Source organism: Acomys russatus, chromosome 30 (genome assembly GCF_903995435.1).
Source record: "Acomys russatus chromosome 30, mAcoRus1.1, whole genome shotgun sequence".
NCBI lineage: Eukaryota > Metazoa > Chordata > Mammalia > Rodentia > Muridae > Acomys > Acomys russatus.
Window position 1 is genome coordinate 4,837,724 of NC_067166.1, and position 22,809 is coordinate 4,860,532.

The window sequence follows — 22,809 nt, forward strand, 5'->3', positions numbered from 1 at the left end:
GCTCCAACATTTTAGAGAGCTATGGGTCACTGTTCAGGCAGCAAACTGTCTCTGTCATGTTTTTCTTTTATTATTAAATTAGGAAGCTGCTAACCCACATTTCCTGTTTACTCAGGTAATTAATTTTACTCCTTCTCAAATATCTGATGGGGTTGAAGACCAAATAGTTGAGTGTCACAGTTGAGCCCAGTTGTTTGGGGACTGAGATGTCTTTAGGTCTAGATATGTTTTAAGTTGATAGAGATGAGATGTGATAGATATTGAGTCACATTTAGAATTTTAGACTCGCTGAGATAGGAAAATGTTTTCTTCAAGGTTGCCAAATACAAACAGACAAAACACTATGAATGTAACATGAATGTAATTCCTGAATGTTCTGTGGTTCTTTTGCTGTACATAGTTTGTTTTATGTAGGTGTAATAATATAGAGGTATATGTAAAAAAATTAATAATAAAAATTAAAATGTAAAAAAAAGAAAGAAACCTCAAAAAAGGATAATCAGTTGGCTATGGGGTGGGGGCGGTTCTGCACAAATAGGTTGTTCAACAAAGGTTAACATGAGTCAGTAAGGACAGCATGAGCTTTGGTTTCTAGAATAGAGTTGTATAGTTTGTCATGAGATGCTCCATCAAGTAGATCAGAATACATTGTATCTGATACTCTTGCTGAGTCCTAGAATGGCCTCAGCAAAAATACAACATGGAGGAACCTCTGCACTGTCCTGCCCTGTCACAATGTAACCTTTTGATAATGTACACCAGTACTCCTCTCACGAACCGCCATAGCCTTTTGAAATCTTATTAGTTTTTTTTTATTTTAATGGAAGCACCTAATTTCCAACATTCTCTTTTATCATTTTCCTCAGTCTTTTAAATCTTTGTTCACTGGACAGGAGGAGTCAGCCTATTGTTTTAAGGCATACAACTTTAGTTAATATATGAAGAGCATTTCCTAATATTTGTAAACTAATTCCAATGACTAGAGTTGCCTTCTTGTGCACCATTGTCCTCCTCTCATAGGCCAGTGCGCTGTGTTAACAAAGGTAAACATTTTAGGACACGATGGTTTAGTGAGAAAGTGAGTAAACAGATGTGTGGCAGTGGGCACACAGGACTGGCTGTTGGCATTCTTGCCAGTGTTAAATGCCCTTTCATCGCATTGCACGCTCCACTTTGCCTGACCCAGCCTCCTCAGTGCTTGTCATCATCTTTCATATATGCTTCAGTCTCTTTAGCATAATAATGCTCTTACTTTATCAGACCAGCAGGTTCCAGTCTGGCTGTGCAGATATTTGGTTCCTGTTGCAAGACACCAGTTGCCCAACAGGGAGTTTTATCTAGGCCCAACTCATGCAAGAACCTGGCTCACTTCAGGCCTTGGAACAAGAGGACACATCCCTAGTTTCTAATGGGAATGACAGGCTGACTCTAGAAAACTTTCTATTTCTGGGACCGTGGTTCTAAAGTGCATACGCTTGGATTTTACCGTCCCACATCTCAGGGTCACCTTCCTTCTCCATTCATTCCCTGAGCTTGATACAGAACATCTGCTGAAAGTAATTCTACCTTTGTCAAGCCTTCCTGCTTGAATGATTAACCCAGCCTGCTCTTTGGTTCTGTCCTCTGACTCCAGGACATTTAAAGGTTTCCCGGAATGCTCACGGGGGTGGGGGGAGGGGCGGGGGGGGTGGGGGAGACAGCCTAGCTTTTATCTTTCCACTTGACTTAGTGAACAGTACCTCCACACTGGCCACCATCTATTTAATAATTTAACAGTGCTCAAAAGAGCCAATCAATTCCATAGTTCCTATCCTCAGCATTCCCTTCATACTCTTGAAATGCCTAAAGTGTGTTCCATTATTGGTGCGTCCCCTTCCACCTTATGCTCTGTTGGTTCATTCCTGGTAAAAGTTCTAATGGTTGCACTTCCTTCGCATGCCACGGATTACCGTCATTCCACCCACCACCGGTATCGGTGCCCTTGGAGCCAAGTATCTGTGAGTGAGCTGTCCACGAAATTCCACTCCAGGAACCACTTCCCAGGCTTAGTCCTTGTCCACCAGCTGCCATTCAGGCTCTGGAAACCGAGAAGGAGGGTTGTGTGAAAGTCAGTGGGGATTGTAGGAGACTACTCTAGTCAGATACAACGGAAAGGACCTGAGGACCAATGGTGGGAAGGCAGAAGGGTAGCTGACATTCAAGATGCTTTCACAGTCTTAAGGGTGTCAGGATGGCTCGCCAGAGTTGTCTCAAAGCAAAGGAAGGGTTTGGAGCTTTTAGATGCCAGACATTGACTCTGAGCTACCCACGGTAGAGTAGCCTTGAGGAAAGCAGTGTCCTCTGCTCAAGGACAATTTCTGGGCCCTTTTAAGTTGTGAGCCTTCAAAAGCTGAGGTGCTGAGCAGCTGGGGAATGGACTCCAAGAAGAAATCTAAATGGAAAACAACAGTGTGCTAAACTGTTTTCCTGAACTCACAACTATCTACTGCTCACTTAGTTGATAAGGCTTTGTCTGAAAGTTCGTTGTTTTTGAGAGAACAGTGATTGATTGTCCCAGCGGCCCCAGTTACCAAGCGATTGCCTTTTCCAGTGACACTCTTTACACTGTCCCTTTAACATAATAGCACTACAGGTCTGCAAACACATGTCCCTGACTTCTTTGGCAGCTTCTTGGGGCCTTTCCCTCATCCTCATTGGAGCCTTCAAAAATCTGGCAGCAATCTCTCCACAGGGGCCTGAGCTCTGCAGCTCTCCTGTCACCAAGCTTCAATACCCCCAACTTTTCTTTTGATTTCCCTAGGTTTAAGAGTAAATATGGGTGTGGTGGTGCACACCTTTAATCCCAGCACTTGGGAGGCAGAGGCAGGTGGATCGCTGTGAGTTCAAGGCCAAAGTGAGTCCAGGATAGCCAAGGCTACACAGAGAAACCTGTCTGGAAGAGAGAGAGAGAGAGAGAGAGAGAGAGAGAGAGAGAGAGAGAGAGAGAGAGAGAGAGAGAGAGAGAGAGAGAGAATAAATATTTCTTGCAGTCACTTTCATGGGTTATCCTCAACTTCCCCATTCTGCTTGGGGGCCTTTGGTCTTTTTGTTTTTACATTTTTATGTAATCGGTTTTCTACACTCACTATCCTTGGACCAACACCAACTGTGGCCTCTGTTTTCTTGCCAGGTTCTGCCTGAAGCAGCCGTTTTGACGAGAGGAAAGAAGGCAGCAGACGACAGGCCTTGTGCTTGTGAAGGATGAAGACCACGTGGAGCAAGAACTGATCCGAGACATAAGGACAGAGCTGGCTGTTGGGGTTCTGTACGCTTTCAGGAGAATCATTCCTGGTATCAGTTATGGTGACCAAGCTGGAGGAGGATTGTTGGCAAACACATGAGATGACTAAAGATTCGTTAGTAGGTGGGTGTTAGAAGGGAAATACCCATGGGCATCAAGAACACTGGGAAAGAATTTTAGGTCAAATTTCCTTGAATAAAGTTCATAGCACATTAAAGGTTCTGTTCCCAGAGAAATGTAACTGCTTCAGCATATAAATAGAACCAGATAAAAAAGATGTTTTATACTAGGGCTTAAGAGGGATGGGACCACCCCAGCCTACACCACGCCCACTACTCTTTCGAATTTGTCTCAAGTTTCAATGATGTAATGATAAGGATTATCATATGAGCAACGATTTCATCAAATGTTTGCTAAGCAAAACTAGATATTGGCTTTCTGAGTCATCATTTGGAGTCCATTTAGGTTACATGTAGTTAATAGAAAAAATAATAAATTGCTGAACTCTGTTTTGCCTTTTATATCTCAGTATATTTGCCAAGTGCTCCAGGCTTTTGGGAGGGTCAGTTCAGCACAAACTGCTGCAGATTTCTAGAGCCAGGGCAGGTTCTGTAACGAGTCCTGTAACAAGGTTCTGGGGAGCCACCTCGTCAAAGCGAAGACTCTTTCCCTAGAGAGACAGAAACGTGCCCTTCGCTATTACAAAATATGCCGAAGACAACTCAAACTCTGCCGGTGGGTGCTTAGATGATTTTTTTTAAATGTTCCTCCTCAAAAGGTGATAGGCTCACCTGCCCTAGCATCCTTTAAAGACATCAATTTATTTACATATATAGAAAGTAGTCTCTTTAAGATGTAGCCCAATTGTTCCTACCCCAACACAAATACTGGTCCCTCTGAGAGGTCTCCCTTTATCCAAGCCACCCCGGGGCTCTTCCTTTTACACCCTTTGTTATTTCTAAGTATTTAGAGGAGTTTCTAAAGCTTGTTCGCTCATGCAAACCAAGTTTCAGTAGGGAAGGAATTTTGTCGTTGTCGTTATTGGTTTTTATTTTCCCAAAGAACTGCTTTGCTGGCATCAATACACTACTTTAATCATTCAGAGACAGTTCTATTTGGCTATGGCAATTCTGGTTGGAATGAAGCAAGCTATATTCAAATAAAACCAAATGGAAAACTTTTCCTTTTGGGATTGGGCTCTGTCTTGAGTATCTCTCCCTGTCTTAGAGTGTTTCAGGCCAGCAAGTATTTGCTGAAACTTGGATGATATAGAAAAGAACAGCTGGAGAACAGCAAAGGCCTCTCGTCTCCATACCTGGGGCAGCATGAACACATTCCATAAAACAGATTTTTCTAGAGGAATGCTACTGGGAACTTGGTTTGTAAAGGGCCTTGTGCTTAGATAAATAATTAACTCACGTATTTGTCTTACTCGTTGCTGTATGACAAATTGCCCTGAAAAACAACACTGAAATAACTGTCACCTATCAGTCCCTGGCCCTGCAATATGAGGCTTTTCACCAGGGCAGTGTTTAGGAGGTTCCAGCTGTAGCTTTGCTTTGCTTGTGTGTCTGTAGATATGCAGGGAACAGACTGAGACTGGAAAACCCAACGTAGACTTATTTGTGTCTCTAGGGCTTCTGTTTATAGTTAATCTCCATAGACTGTAACTGCTCAAGCTTCCTGTAACTGTCACTCTTTTCTCTACTGTCATTAGGGAAGCTATTTCACCTAGGGTGTTTTTCTCTGCTTCTTGCTCTTAGAGGCCATGGATACTGTCCCTAACCTCCTACATTACAGCTGAACTGTCTACCCTCTGCGCCTTCACCTCCCTACATGACTTCAGCTTCTGCCCTGGCCCTGACGAACACAAAGTAGATGCCAATAGCTTGAGAACCAAGTCTTCTTGTTTGTGGTTTTACCCATACTATCTGGCATTGCGCCTGCAACTGAAGAAGAGATCAATATTACCTATTGGGGAAGTGTGACTTAATAGACAAATTGTGAATTTCAAAAAAAAATTAATTCCACCACTGTGGAATTTCCACAAATAAATAACAGAGATTGGGTAAGTGGAAGTGAAGTCCAGGAGTTCAAGTGATGAGTCATAGCAATGAAGTAATGGCAGTATTTGATGAAACCTGCTATTTCATGTGCACATTTGACCAAGGTAGTTTTTTCTCAAGAAGAGTCAAAATCAGCTGATACAGAGCTAGGAAACAGTGATATTAGATAGTGCTTTCACCATTTATAAATCTTGAAACACCTAACAAAATCATTTTAAGCCAAAGACTTTTTTCTCATCTCTGTTTATCTGAATGACTTGTGTGGTTTCAAGCAATTCTCTAATTCTTACGTCCTGACTATCTGGAGGTATACACACCACAGAGTAGGAAAATGCACCCAGATAAAAGGTATGTGGGAAAAAATCAGGGAGAGAATACTGGAGAATAGTACTCAACAACTGGATGAAGGGAAGCTGATAGGGGAAAGAAGAATTCAAATAGGAAGTCATGGCAGTAAGCACCTTTTACGGCACACCGAAGTCAATATAACCAATTAGAGGTGCCCCAAATATCACAAAGGGCCAGGCCTTTGGCTCTACTGACAAGTCACTAGATATGCACTCATCCTAAAAAGGAAGCACGTGACTGGACACACTTTGAGTGTCATTTCTGAGTGTCTGGAGAAGGGTTTCACACTAATCAGTCCGTGCAGAAAGCAGCCGGACATGAGTGCATGGGACGGCAAGAGTTCCCTGCCATAGCTAAATGTCATCGACTAAAATGCTTCTCTAGGAACAGGAACAAGTTTGGACTTCTGTTTGGCAAGTCAAGGGCAGGGAGATACATAAAAGATACATTAAAAAAAAAACACTTTTTGAGGTAGGAGTATCTTTCCAAGATGACTCATAATCTTTTCATCGCAATTCTACTAAAGCGCACTATTACAGGAACCACAAAATGGTGCAAACTTTCTTTTAGAAAGTGCAGAGTTTGTATAGATGAGCACATGTACAGTGACCACCTGCACCAAGTATGAGGGATTTTGCTTCCTGGAAGGCCACCTTATGGATGGTGCCACTACAAATTCCATAAAATAAGGGAAAATAAATGACTGTTGTCCAATCTTCCTATTCCCCAAGTCTATGAAAATGTCAACAAACTCAATATTTTGAGCTTAAGCCTTTTTCTGTCCCTCTGAATAACTTTTTTTTTCAAATTCAGCTAATTTGTCGTCAGTTCCAAGAAGGCTTCCAGAAATCAGTGACTGCACCAGGTGGAGTCCTCCTCATTGTCCCACCATCATAATGACATCTCATCAAGACTAGACGAATGTTCACCCATTACAGTACAACCCCTCTGATTGCAAAGAGACCCCCAACACATGCCTGGATGAGAAACTAGCAATTGCGTACTACATGAGGAAATTGTTGGTCTGGGAACCAACATGGTTCCCTACCCATGTTGTTCTTAATATACTTCCACATTGTCCCATCCAAGCAAGGCCTAGGAATCTCTGTCCTTAAGGGGTAAATTTACTGAGCAAAGAAAGAAAATCAGAGAAAAGAGAGAAGTTGGGGAAAGTGCATATGCTTCTGTGTGGAGAGTAATTCCAAATCTTAACAATAATAACAAGTTATCATTTATTCACTAAAGACTTCTACACCAGGCTCTATGCTATTTGGCGTTTTATCATCCTCCAAACATGTCTATGTGCTGGACATATATGAGGAAAATCATACCGTCCTACACACTAAGGAAAGAGCAAAAGCCTTGAGTGAGCTAAATTCTAGCTGACTCCATAGGTAGCATTCCACACTAACCACCATGTTATTTGGTTCCAACATACCTGAACCATAGCGACAATGCATTTCTTCTCATCTCCCTACCAAAATCTGCTTTCTGCATCTGGTAGTTAAGTGTAAAAGTCCCTTTTAAAGACCAGGGTAGCTACAGTGTTGTTTCCTAAGACTAAAAAAATGCATTCTCGGCCTCTAAGGTCTGTTTGAGAAACAGAAAATCAAGTTCTCTACTGAAATTTTACTCTATTTCTATTTCGGAAAGCAGCAACAGAGTCAGATGGTCATCCAACTGTCATTTTGTTATTGGTACAGCTAGATTGAAGAATGTGGCATAGAATCAAGAATCTCCTCCTCTGAGCTGGCACTGAATTAGCGCTCAGTCACTGGAAAAAAGATCACAACCAGGCAGCTCAGAGCACTCTCCTAGTTAACCCTCACATTTCACCTCATCCTGCTCCCCAAAATGGAGAGTTGTATGCTTATTATTGGACTGTTTCTGAAAGAAAGAGAAGGGGGTTGTCAACTACACAATTTCCAAAGGGATGGCGTGAAGGCAACATAAAGAAAAGAGAGTCCAAGGTGGTGGAGCAGAGGTACCCAGGCACAACTTTCTCTATAAAGAAGTGTAAAAATGGTGAGTCCTCACTTTGAAGATGATGGTTGGGGGTGTGGTGGGTGTGCTGGAACTCAGCAATGGAGAATTAGGAATCCTGTGAGGAACAAAGAGTTGGCATGGCAAGTGGAACCCTGATTCCCCAGCCTCGGGTCAGGGGGACTGGGGACTCTAAATTTCAGATAAACAGCAAATGGAAGAGGCCTCAAACCGCATTGCTATAGATGGCAGAAATCCTAGACACAGGAGAGTTTCACAATAGAGACAGGCTTGGAGCCAATTGGAAAGAGTTGCCTAGAGTCCTCCAAGTAGCTCTGCTTCAGAGTAGTTCAGAAGGGATCAGCTCTTTCTAAGACCCAGAACATGCTACCTTTAAAAGTAGGGCCCCTATTTGAGTCTAGACTACCCTAAGGAGCAGAAGCCCTCCTTCCCATCTCCTCTCTCTCTCTCTCTCTCTCTCTCTCTCTCTCTCTCTCCTTCCCCCTCTCTATGTGTATATTGTAGTATACTTGCACAAAGAGCTGCAACCTTGTGACCACAACTAGACTCAGCTGCTTTCCTGTTAAAGCCAGCACCCAAGCCCATTCAGTGGCTTGAACTATGGAATGCAGACACTCCCACACACAAAAAGAGAAGCTGGCTCAAATCCTTAACAAACTAAGGCTCACATCTCTAGAACCTGACACCTGTATCCCACATATATGCCACTCTACCAACCATGAAGGCCACTGGTACTTACTAGTGCCATTTAAGGATGTACCTTCTATGACCCATGCACGCCAATTCAACCATCATCCATATACAACACTGTAAAGCTGAGACTGTGATACCTACCATTCTTCTTGTGCCTGTAGCACTTGAATCTACAGAGACAGGGGTCATGGCCACTGCACTCTGTATCCTCCACTGCTACCACCATTGGCAGAAAAACCTACCCCTCCAAAGGCTCATCCTTGTTGGTTCCAAAGACACATATTTCATTTTTTTCATGTACCATCACTTATTAAAGCTCCAAATGACTAAAGATCTTGTTGCCGAGGGGCCTGGTGAGGTACTCACTGAGCCCCATGCCTCTCATCCCTGACAAGAGATCTTTTTCCTTACAGAGCTCATAAACAAATATCCCCATGCTCCGTCTCCTTAGTATCAATACTTGTGTTGCCAGTAGTTCCTTCTCCCAAAAGTTCTGCCCTTGAGAAGCCTCTATTGCCTGTACCCCAGCACTGCCTTTCCTACCACCAGAAGTTAAGCCAGCCCCATGTTCTTGGAATCATTCATTTCTGGAAGTCTCCATCCAATGCAAAAGTCACATACCACATTCATAACACCCAAAGTATAAACCACTGAGACACTTGGTTCCTGATGTCATCAACTACCTCTGGAGAATTTTCACATGTTACTCCTTTGTGCTTCCTTATAAGCAAGGCCAGTGTACCCCAACCAACTGACATCCTATGACTTCTCTACTGGAAAACATCTCTCCTTATGAAAGCACCTCTATAAAAACATACGTAGGCATATATAAAAACATACGTAGGCATATATAAAAACAGGTAAGTGTGTACATGACATACATCATTGTAAAGACATACAAGTATTAAAAATAAATTAACATGACTCTTGAAAATAATAATTTATCCAAACTAAATAAAATCTGTGAGACTCCTGAAAGGCAATTCAGAATTATGATCTTAAGGAAACTCAGCAAAATGCCAGTGAATACAAATAGGCGATTCATTGAAATTGGTGGGAAAAATCATTATTTGAATGATAAACTCAACAAATGCATGGAGATCATGAAAAATAATCAATTAAAATCTTGGAGCTGAAAAAAAATCAATGAGGGAGAAAAATTATGCCTGAGAGCTTCAACAACAGACTAGATTGAACAGGAGAAATAATTTCTGAATATTACGTGTCTTTTGAAATAATAATCAAAAAAGAAGAAATGAATGAAGAGTGATGGGAAGAGTGGTGCAGGGAAAGGAAAAGGAAAGGAAAAAAATTAGCAAAGCCTATGAAAATTATAGAACAATTAAGGAAATAACTATGAATATTCCAGAAGGATAATAGAAGATAAAAGACAAAAATAAAAATATTCAGCAAACTAAATGCAGAAAACCAAACCATTAGAATAGATCTAAGGGGGCTAAAAGTGCTTGTTATAGTCCAAATATAAAATAAGCTCACGCACTGAAATATTCTGCCCCTTGTTGGTTCCAAAGACACATATTTCATTTTTTTTCATGTACCATCACTTATTAAAGCTCCAAATGACTAAAGATCTTGTTGCCGAGGGGCCTGGTGAGGTACTCACTGAGCCCCATGCCTCTCATCCCTGACAAGAGATCTTGTCGTCCAAGATTGTGCAGCTTCCTGCTCCTGCTATGACCTCCCTGACTGCTAACACATCTTCTCCACCATGATGACCTACAAGCCCTGGGACTATAAGCCAAGGCCACCCCTTTATTCCTTGAGTTGCTTTTATCGGGGTCTCTTATCACCACAGCAAGACAGTAACTAAGACACTGAATTAGGTTAATTTATGCTGGAAGACCCATGCTCACCATCACTCAACTTCTTAGCTGTGGATGTAGCCATGACTAGCTGCCATAGTTTCTGCCTCTATCACCTCCTAAAATGATAAGAGAGGAAGCCTGGCTTATCACAGGTCATTGACACTCAGGAAACAGAGAGTGAACAGGAAGTGAGGTCAGGCTATAATGCCTCAAGGCATGTCCCCAGTGCCCTATTAACTCCAGCAAGGCTTTGCTCATAAAGCTTCTACAACTTTCCCAAGCAGTGCCACGAGCTGAGGACCAGGTGTTTAAACACATATGCCTATGGGGACATTTCACACTCAGGGTAATCCCTCACAGGCGTGCCCAGAGGCCCACATCCTAATTTATTCTAAATGCTGCCAAGTGAAATTTAATACCAATCACCACATATGCTATAGCCAATTTGTGAAAAGCCCTCTTTAAAAAGAAAATGCAGAAAATAACAAATTGAAAAGTGTGAAAACAAAGTGAAAAGAATCACTTTTAAACTAATAAAATATTTCTCAGCAGTAAACTTACTGATTAGGAAGAAATAGGATGACATTTAAATTTGTGAAAGAATGTGTCTGTTAAGGGTAACATGCCCCCAAAAGAGAAAATTATATCCAAACAAGTTTCAGAAGTGAAGGACAATTACTTACTAAGATATGCAAAATAGGAAAAAATTTACCAAGGTGAACATATAAAAAAATGTTTACAGGAGTCCTATATCTGGAAAAAACATATAATAGCTACCATCACAGTAACATACAAAGGAAAAAAATCACTGGTAAAGCAGATACACACACACAAAAATATTTTGAGTAATTTAATCTTATTGTTGCAGAAAATACCAAAACATAAAAGTAAATAGTAAGAATTAGAGAACATACAAAATAATTTTAAAACAATGAAGAAAATTACAGTAATAAATTTACAGTAATTCTACTTCTTATTAACCCTATATGCAAAAAGTTTTATTTCTTAATTAAAGTAAATATGGTAACTTGATGAGTTTTTTAATGCAATCCAGCTATATACTGCCTATAAGAAACTCACTTACCATATAGACTGCAAATGAAGAGGGGAAACTGTATTCCACAAAAATGGAAACACAAATTGGCTTGACTAGTTACACTTAAATCAAGTAAACAGGCCTTTTTGTTAAAATTGATTAAAGAGATAAGGAAGATTGTAATGAGTGGATCAATTTAACAAGAGGAGATAAGGAGATAACTATTATAAATGCACTCCCAACTCTGAAAACTCAATTATACAAAAGAAACAACCAAAAAACATTGTAAGGCCTAAAGGGATAGAAAGATATCAATTCAGTAGTCTTTGGGGATTTGAATACCTACTTTCATTGGTGGACAAACCACACAGACCAAATAAAGTCAGTGAGTAAACAGCAAAGTTAAACTATACTATAAACCAAATGGGCAAACATTTATAGAACATCTTCTACAATAGCAAAATAATTAATATTATTTTCACAAGCACACAGAGTACTAGTCAAAAGAAACCAGGCATTATCCAACAAAACAAATATTGAACAACTTTTAAACATTGAAATCGTATCCTCTTCTCTGGTCATAAAGAAATGAAACAAAAGATAAGAATCAGAAATAACATAGGAAATGATAAAAATACATTAAAACAAAATAATAGCTCTTAAATTAGTAATGAGTCAATGAAGAAATACAAAGGACAATTGTATTTTTGTCTTGAAATAAACAAAAAAGAAAATACAACTTATAAATGCTTGTGGTATATAAAGAAAGCAATATTATTAGAAAGTTGTTAATCAAGGGGAGAGAGAGAGAGAGAGAAAGAGAGAGAGAGAGAATAAATAAACTTTCTGTTTCCTTCACTCTTGTCAAGACAAAAGTACTCTAACAAAAGCAACTTAATGGGAAAAGGTCTTACTTTCACTCTCAATTCAAGGCTCAGATTGGGAAACAACCACAAGCACAGAGCAATAAATACATCTATGCTAATACTCAGCTCACTTTCTCCACTTCATTCAGTCCAGGATTTCTTGGCCTGGAAGTACCCACATCCCCCCGACACACACACACACACACACACACACACACACACACACACACACACACACACACAGTGTAGATAGACTTTTCAACATCAATTAATGTAATCAAGGCAATGCCCTACCGATGTACTGAGAAGTCCATCTCCTGGCTGGTTCTGGACTCTGCAAGCCGACAGTTACACCACCAACTATGATACGTAAATAAAAGCCGAAACAGAACAAATGCAACGTTAGGTAGAAGGAATAAAAATGACAAAAATCAGAGCAGAAATGAACAAAGTAGACAAATTGAAAAGATGGAATAAGGTTGTCCTTGGGGTGCAAAAGTGAGGTTAATAAATGTACAGAGAAAGCTAAACAAACGGAAAAGTAAAGACCCCCCCCAAAATAAAACGACTTGAAAAGGAGCCATTACAATTAATATATTAAGTTACACCAAATATTTAAGATTTAGCCTCTTTGACATAAAAGGATTATTAAAAATTATTAAAAACAACTACATACCAACCAACTGAAAAGTCTGTAAGAAATGAATAAACATCAGAATACATAAAAATCTATAAATATTGAACCACAAGAAAACAGAAAAGTCATAAGAAGACAAAACATAGTGAAGACCAGGACCTGATGGCTTCAGTGGTTAACTCTACAAAACATGTGAGGAAGAACGCAGTGGACGCAAACAGGGTTTTGTTTTGATCCCAAGTGTCAGATGTGAAACAGACTTGTGTAAGGGTGTGCAGTGTTTTTCTGCTGAAAACAGACCTGTGAGAGAACAGGTGATGTTTGTCTACTGGAAAAGGAACCACCTCTTGTGGGGGCATGGTCTTTACCAACTAATAAACATCCTAGTATGGAATCAGAGAGCAAATACATATACATATATATATATATGTATGTATATATGTGTGTGTGTGTGTGTATATATATATATATATATATATATTTGCCCAAAACAAGAGGCAGGGCTTTTTGGTCTTGGCTGTTCATCACTCCACTTTTAGATGCTCCTAGAGAGAATGGCTCTAGCGAACACTTCTAGGTTCTGGGTTCCAGCTGCTGCAGTTCAGTCACTTCTGTTGAATTGCTGGTTTGCTATTTAACAGGTCTGCTGGAATCCTGCCGACTACACCAGTGGAATCACGCCAAGGAACCGAGTCTAAGGAGGTCTACTCCTGTTTCCAGGAACCTCTTTTCTCGCCTATCTACGGTGGGTGGGTTGGAAGGGAGATATAAGCATTAAAGAATCTCAAATAAAGTAGGTTTGGAAAAGTTCAAAGCCTACAGAAGAGTGATGTGAATTCCTTTTAAACTATTTCAATATATTAGAAATGAGGGAACTTTGACAAACTCATCCTCCAAAGCAAGCATTACAATGATACAAAAATCAAAGACGTAACAACAAAAGGAAACTAGAACCCCAACATTTTTGATGACCATAAATGCAAAAATTATCAACCAAGAAAGAACTAGCAAACTGAATCCAACAAGACATCATAAATTTTATACACACCACAATCACATGGGATTCATCCCAGCATGCAAAAATAGCTCAGCATACGCAAAGCAATAAACACAATACATCACTCCAGCAGATTGAATGACAAAACAGTCTATAGTAGATACAGACAGGCATTTGAAAAAATTTCACAGACCTTCATTTTAAAATCCCTCAACAAATTGTGCAAGGAGAATTGTACTTCAATATGATAATGTACCTCAATATGAAATATGAAAATCAGCTTACAACATGCTTGAGGGAGGTAACTTGAGGATCGGTTTTGAAATACCTGGAATAAGACAAAGACATTCATTTTCAACACTCCCATTCAACATAGCACCAGAACTCTTTCTCTAATTTTCATATATGTATACAATATTTATACCGTTCCCCCATCTCTCCCCCATCTCATCTTCCCCTAGCTCACTCCCAAATTCATGACCTCTTTTTCTTTAGCATTATTGTTACATACATATATATATATGCACATATGTGAGTACATACATAAATATATCCTACCAAGTCCTAGTGTTACTTGCATATATTGTTTTTATGGCTGACCACTTGATACCAGATAATCAAGTTGGAGGTTCATTTCTGGAAAAGAGTACTTTTTTCTCTTTTAGTAGCTATTGATTGCTCTTCATCTAGGGGTGGGGTTTATGAGATTTTCCTCTCCACGTTGGCATGTCAGCTAGTATTGTTACTGCTCGAGTCTAGTTCAGCCAGGCACACTGTTGAGATTCCATGAGTGCAGATTTCATGTAATACACAGACATCACACTCCTGCTGCACATCTCTGGGTCTTCTGGCTCTCGCAATGATTCTTCCTCCTCTTACATTGATCTTTCCTGAGCTATAAGGGCTTGGGATTGTATTGTAGATGTATTCATCGGGGCTGAGCATCTATGGTCAAGTGGTTCTCTGCACTTAGAACAAATGGGGCTTTCTCTAATGGTCTCCATCTGCTGGGGGCAGGAAAAGCTTCTTTGCTGCCTGGATAAGAGTTGCACTTGTCTTTGGTTATAAGGATAAGTATTAAGAATACAAGATAAGTATTAAAAATGCAGTTAGAGGGCCTGAAGAGATGGTTTATTGGTTAAGAGCACTAGCTGCTTTGCCGAGGGCCTGGGTTGATATTCCAGCTTCCCCACTGCAGCTTACAACTGTATGAAATTCCATTTCAAGGGATCTAGTGCCCTCTATGGCATTGGTTCTCAACCTCTGGGTCACAATCCCTTTTGGAGAGTCATATCTCAGATGTGCTGCATAACAGATATTTACATTATGATTTATAGCAATAGAAAATTACAGTTATGAAGTAGCTATGAAATACCTTTATAGTTGGAGGGTCACCACAACGTGAGAGACAGTATTAAAAGTTTGCCCCAATGGGAAGGTTGAGAAGCATTGCGCTATGGACTCCCAGGGCACAACTGAACAGGAATATTGATTACTTTTCTCTTTTGGCAGTTTGCATGACACCTTCTAGTACTACAAGAAACTACAAATACTACAAAAACAAACAAAAAAAAAAAAAAAACAAAAAAACAAAAGACACCCAAATAACAAAAAAACAAAAAACAAAAATAAAGGACACTCAAATGAGAAAGGAAGATGTCTAATTACTCTTGTTTTCATATTACTTCATAAATAGAAACACTAAAATCTTTTTTTAAAAAAACAGAATTTATGAGGGAACAAAGGTTGAAGATAATAAAATCAATATATAAAATAGAACAGCAATAAAATGCTTATTCACCCATACAAAAATTAGCAGTGGAGGGGGGGGAGCTACAGACAATTGTGCTCAAAGGCTCATACATACTAGAAAAATACCCTACCACTTCATCATACCCCAAGCCTTCCTTTTCATTTTTTTTATTTTAAAAGAGGGGCTTCTTAAATTGTCCTGGCTAATCTTGAACTTCTAATAGTCTTGCCTCAGCCTCCTGCACCAAAAGTAAAAGTGAAGTAAATAAATTCTACAATGAAAAGATAAGAAACTAATGAACTGAATCATAAGGGGTTCACACACAAATCAAGGGGGGGTGACTATCCTTGTGGGTTGTCAATCAGTCTTTCACACACCAATCAATGAAGGGAGGACTCTGTCCTCGTGGGTTGTGTAAATCAGTCTTTCACACACCAATCAAGGGGTTGAGGGACTCCTGTCCTCGTGGGTTGTGTAAATCAGTCTTTCACACACAAATCAAGGGGTGGGGGGACTCCTGTCCTCGTGGGTTGTGTAAATCAATCTTTCACACACCAACCAAAAAGGGAGGAGGGACTCCTGTCCTCATGGGTTGTGTAAATCAGTATTCCACACACCAATCAAGGGGAGAACTCTGTCCTTGAGGGTTGTGTAAATCAGTCTTTCACACACCAATCAAGGGGGGAGGGACTCTGTCCTCATGGGTTGTGTAAATCAATTTGTCACATACCAATCAATGGCAGAGGGGACTCTGTCCTCATGGGTTGTGTAAATCAGTCTTTCACACACCAACCAAAAGGGGGGGGACTCTGTCCTTGTGGGTTGTGTAAATCAATCTTTCATACACCAATCGAGAGGGGGGGGAGACTGTCCTCATGGATTGTGTAAATCAATCTAGCTTAAATGTCTATAGTACCCAAAGCAATACACAGATTCAATGACATATCCAGCAAAATACCCACGACATTTGCCAAAGTATAAAAACAATTTCAAAATTTGTAGGAAACCATATAAAACCAAGAGCGTCCAAAGCAATACTGAATGTAAAAATCAGAGGTCAGAGAGAAAAACATCACGATGCCTGACTTTAAAGCATCCTCCCAAGCTACCAGCATAAAGTCAGGTAGACAGATAGACTAATGGGACAGGGTGGGAAATCCTAATGTTAGCCCATACAGTTATAGCCAGTGAATTTCAACACGTTGCTGCAAATACATATTTGGAGAAATAACCCTCTCCTGAGTAGTAGTTCTTCCTCTTACCGTATATACACAAAACAATAGATTAACAGCTAGCATTCAAAATCTAAAACTAATATATATATTGTGTGTATATGTATATATACACACATAGGATACATCTCAAGGCATTTGTACAAGGAATTTTGGAAATGTTCCTAAAACTCCAGGCAACAAAAGCAGAATTAGACTAACGGGATTATATAAAACTACAAACTTATTTCTGCATAGAAAAAGATATAATCTACACAGTGACAGAATGGGAGAAAATATTTGTAAATTTATCATTTGATAGAATATTAGTATCTAGAACATAGAAGAAATTCAGCATAACAGGAACAAAATCAATAAAGCAATGGTAAGAAACATTTCTTTTGAAATGATACAAGATATGGCTAGCAAGTATGTGGAAAAATGCTAGCTTCATTCACTAGTTATCAGGATAAAACAAATCAAAAACCACAAAATCATTTCATGACAGTGAAAATTATTATTATTGAAAAGACAAAAGTTAACAAACAGTAAAGATGAAGACATAAGATAATTCTTGTACACTATTGGTGGAACTGTAAATAAGTTCAGCCATCAGAGACAACAGTGTGAAGGGTCATCAAAATATTGAAAATAAAATTACTATATAATTTGGTAAAGTTCACTGTTATGTATCCAAAGAAAATAAGGTCATTATATCAAACATGAATAGCATGTTTATTCTAACACTATGAATAATTGCAAAACAGAATAAACTAAGACATAGAGAGATGAATAGATTTTTATGTAGCATATGTATATCTTAAAATGAAAAGAATAAAATATTTTGTGGTAATATGAAAGGAAGTGGAAAGTATTATATTAACTGAAATAAGGCACCAAAAGGCAAATACTGCATCTTCTCACTTGTCCAGATGAAACCAGTTAGTTGACCACATAGTATTAAATAGCACAATAGAGGTCACTAATGGGTTAAAATGAGAACAGAAAGAGAGAGAGAGGGTGAATAGTGGGTATCAAACTATAGCAAGATTGGAGGAAGTAGTTCTAATGCTTTGAAGTATGGGGGGAATACGGTAGTCTTATAACAATTACACAATTCAAAACAGTTAAAGGAAAGCGTGCATTCTTATTGTAAGGAAATGATCACAATATTTGGGGAGATAAAAATATCAATTGATAATGCCATGTGTGCCTATATCTAATTTTAGTACTACAAGATTTTCATACAGGTTTTTCATCAATTAAATTTTTAAAATTAATGGCAGTATGTACAGTCACTTTCTTTAAGATATTACTCTTGGTTTGCCACAGTACTTTTTATTCACTGCTTAATGTCATTTTACCTAAAGAAAAAATTAAAAATTTAAATTATTAGCAACATCAAATACCTAATAGTGATCATTAATAAAAATCATTTTGATCTACTGTGTGACAATCTGATTAAGATCTTTACAAACTAAAGATCTGCATACGCTGGATTTACGGATCTGCATCTAAGGGCCATCAAACGCATTTGTTAAAGGAAAAAGGCATGTGTTTTTATGTTCCAGTGTAATGTTCTCACAGAGTCAGTTCTTAGCAGTGATACCTTGGCTGATTATATTTTAGGTATCAGGAAAAATATGTGTTATAAAAATAATCAAATGCTCTAGTCTCTTCTTCTGTTGCTGTGATAAGATACTCTGACAAAAGCAACTTACGGGAGAAGAGTTTATGTAGCTTATAGTTCAATATATAATGGCTGGGACATCAAGAAAATCGGAGGTTGAAACAGCCAGCCATATTGCACCCACAGTCAGAGGGGCAATGAGGGGCCATGGAATTTTTATACTTATGTCATATGTCAGATTTAGGAAATTTATAGGAGTTATTAAATATTTCTTTGCCTGTTCTACTTATCTCCTGGAATTTCTGCAGTGTCAGTTTGAAAGTGCTCCAAGGATTTGTTAAGCTCTGTTCACTTTTTGTTTGGTCTGATTTGTGATTCTTGACTCAGTAATTCCATCTTTCCTCTTCAAGTAGTGTTGCTTTCTTACTGACTTTGAATTGCCTTATTTTTTTTTTCATCTGTTATTGTAATTTCCACTTCAAATCTCTAGAGTGTCCGTTCCTTTACTGGTGATTTCATTTTTCTTTGTAAATCTTGTCCTGACTTACTCCATATCTTTGTTTGAGTTTCTTCATGAAACTTATGTTCATGGTTTATGTAGAATATTTCATCAAGTTAAATTTGGAGAAACTTTCAGCTGAGGTTTTTTTTAAAGGAGGGGTCATATTATCTGTCCCTTTATTTACTTCATGTTTAATATTTTTGAAATTATGCACTGGAATTTAATATGGAAGCCATAGTCTCTTTCATCTAAAAGATTGTCTTTTGCCTGCATTTAGTCTGAAGTACTTTGGTCACTTAAAGATTTCTACCATCAACATGGAAGAACTGAAGCCTGTGGTTTCGCCTGTTCCCAGCCTCAGTGGAGGTTGAGGGTGACAGAGCACAAAAGGAAAGAGAAAGAAGCCAATGGAGTGTGGCGAAGACCAGAAAAGGGCAAAACTGAGGGAAGATGGCCCAATCACATGGGAGAAGAAATTCAGGTGCTGGTCAGCTGTGGGTTTTGGGTTTTACACAGTATAGCATGCTTGTAAAAAAAATACTCAAGGCTGACTACAGCAGATTAGAACATGTCATGTTACTCTTAAGCCAGCTGGAGAAAAAATGTGCAAAGAACACATAGGTGGTATGTATGTATGTATGTATGTATGTATGTATGTATGTATGTATGTATGTATGTACCTAAAGAAAAAGACTTAGCAAGAAGCACACAAATAAGAAATCACAAAATATAATGGCCAAATCACAGCCAAGTCTATCAGTAATCATCACGTTGTCTCTGGGTTAAGCCCATGCACAGCTGAATGTTCTAATTCCAAATGCTTAGGATCAGAATCATTTCCAGTTTCAGGAATTCTGGGACATGAGGAATACCTGCATGTACACAGTGAGGTACACTGGGAATGAAATCCAGGCCTGAAGTTAAAGTCTCATGTTCGCTTACGCAGTTGCCTGGAGGCCATTCTGTAAGAGATGGTAGTAGCTGTGTACATGAAACAGAGCCTCCAAATATAAAATTTCCCACCCATGGCATCATAGCAGCATTCAAACTGTCTCAAACTCTGGAGCAGTTCCAACCAACCTAGACTGAGAGGCGGAGACGCTCACAGTGGGGGAAATAGTAGTGTACACTCTCTTGAGAAAGTCAAGTGCAGTGAACCAGCACGGAGGGGAAGAAAAAGCCTACTCAAAGCAAGAGCTACCAAAAAATAGTGATAAAGTAAAATTAAAGACAAAATATAATTAAGGATAAAATGCCAAAAGAGGAAAGGAGATTGATGTTTCACAGTAATGAAGGGAGATGTCATCTGAATAAATTATTTAAATTAAAAAAAAAAAAGAAAAAGAGAAAAAAAAAACCATTGGTGTGGTCATGGATATTCAAACACCTCACAATTTGCCTCAGAATTAAAACTCTTATAAAACCTAGATCTGATACTACCACAACCAGTGAGAAATCCAACTCAAGTACCTTTGAAACATTAACAGTGATCTAGGTTTGTAATGTTCATTTGTTTGGAATGCGAGTTGTTGTAGAGTATTGTTGTCTAAGCATACATGTGTCTGGTCATTACAAACAGATGGGGCATTTACAAACACTCCATGTATTAGGAATTTTTTAAGTAATAATTTCAGAGCAAAAGACAAATGGACAATTTCAATGTGTTGGAATCTAGTACCATTATATTGAAATCCTATAAAATAAAATCCAATTAAAACTCAGAGTTCACATCAAAATATCAGCAGCCCAAAAGTTGACAACAGATGTCCAGAGCAACAGAACCCCTAGATAAAAGAAGAAATCAAATGCAAGCTGAAACACTGGAAGAAAACCACACATCTAGATATGGGATAGATTACTAAAGTCTCAGAAATTGGAAAGAAAAGAAAAAAGCAGGCAGATGTACATTGAATGGGCACATTTGCTGTACAATTAAGCCAATATTCACAAAAAGTGATTAGTTATAAGTTTTTCATATAAACTAAATACACCTTGAACTCTAGAAGCTAAGCAACAAGTAAAGTAAACCAGAGAACGGAGAAAAATTACAGCAAAAAAAAAAAAAAAAAGTGGTGATAATGACAGTAGCGAATTATCAAACAGAAAACTGGCTCTAGAAACTGATAAAGTGTAACGGTCAGCAATTTAATCAAAGGCGTATGTATGTGGGTATAGATATATATATATATATATATATATATATATATATATATATATATATATATATATACACAGATAAGAGATGAAACATAATTAAATATTTAAAAAATTAAACAAATTCATAAAATACTGTGTCCAATTTAATGTCAATAAACAATATAGCAGAAATTAATTTAGGCTTAAGTTGAACTGTTAGAAGTGGAAAGGCGTTGGTTTCGGCTTTGGTAGAGGCTCCAAAACGCAGGCCTCACACTATCTGTGGTTCGGTATGGACAACATGAAGCTAGTGCCTAGTTAAAGCCAGACTTGAGGGCTGAACTTAGATGGAGCACATTAAAACCATACTATTGTCTCAAGTGTAAACTACGAGCCCCGCTTTTCAGGATTCGGGCATCGTATGCTATTTTACTAAATTGGGTCAAGAGGGTGTTGAAATCCTGCAGAGTTTGTGATCACAAAGGAAATTATAAATATCTCCAAAAACATCAGCACATCTGTCACATGCTTTTGAAAATTAAAATAAAAATCAAGGAGCAATTATTCGTTTCTGGAAAACAAAGTACTGAGCCATTGCTGGTGAACAATGGTACAGAGGGTGTTGAATGCCTCCAAGTTCTCCCCTGACTAAAATGTGTTACCTCCCTCATCTGGAGGCAGCGGAGTGTGACACGGAAAATCAACTGAGATTATGCAGCTTTTGATTTCACAACCAGTGAAACACCCGCTGCAGACTCTTCCAACAATCCATTCAGTTATTCGGTCGGCAATTTTTCTCTCACAGAGCCCAAACTGTTTCAAATCTTTTGCTAGTATGTTTATAAAAACAAACATAACCCATGTTAAGATGGTTAGATAGGAAGATTAAAGGCCTCTACCATAAGAGGCTTTGACAACCGAGTTTTATGTCTACAAACAAACCCTGGAAGTTCAGCATCTAACAATGCACGCATGAATCAGGAGTAGGAGAAGGAATGCAGTTTAATGACCACTATAGAGCTTCTACGTAAAAACTCATTTCTCAATCACATATTACATGCTATGCTCATAAAAATCATGAGCTGTTGGATCACACGATCTTCACATACATGCAATAGCTTTGAGAAACTGCCAGCACTGAGGAGAATATACGTGTTAGTTACCCACAGGAGGACTGAAGATTGACTCCAGGCCTCTGCTTTACATGGGCCCAGGTTGGCAGCCAGGAGTCTTATCAAAGTATGAATGTGGCAAGAAGTTTCCTAGAAGCTCTTTCACTTCCTAGTGGACAGGTTTCCGTGTAACCCAGGACTCAGCCATGATTCAGAGCACTGTGGTTTCAAGATGATTAATGTTGTAACAATGTGAGTCACACAGAGAGGGAAGTGTGTGAGGAAATAAAGGCATTATAGGAAAGCGCACCACAACCTGCGGACAGGGTTAGTCAGTGAACAGAAATACAGCGGAAGGCACAACTCTCGTCATTCACATTTTTCTTCTTTGGCAAATGCACATCATTGATTTCCGAGGATTCCCAGCATGATTCACAAGTGGAAACCAACATGAATTGTGCTTTGTATTACCTCAACAGACAATCACTGAACTACCAAGATGCACCAGAAACTGTGCGATGCGCTCAACTGGAGGGATAGACAGAGAGACAGGCAGGCAGATGGGAGGTAGGTAGTTAGGAAGGTACATAAGATCGATGATAGATAATAGATGAGGATGAGGATGAGGATGATAGATAGATAGATAGATAGATAGATAGATAGATAGATAGATAGATAGACAGATAGATAGGTGATAGATAGATTTTTACTC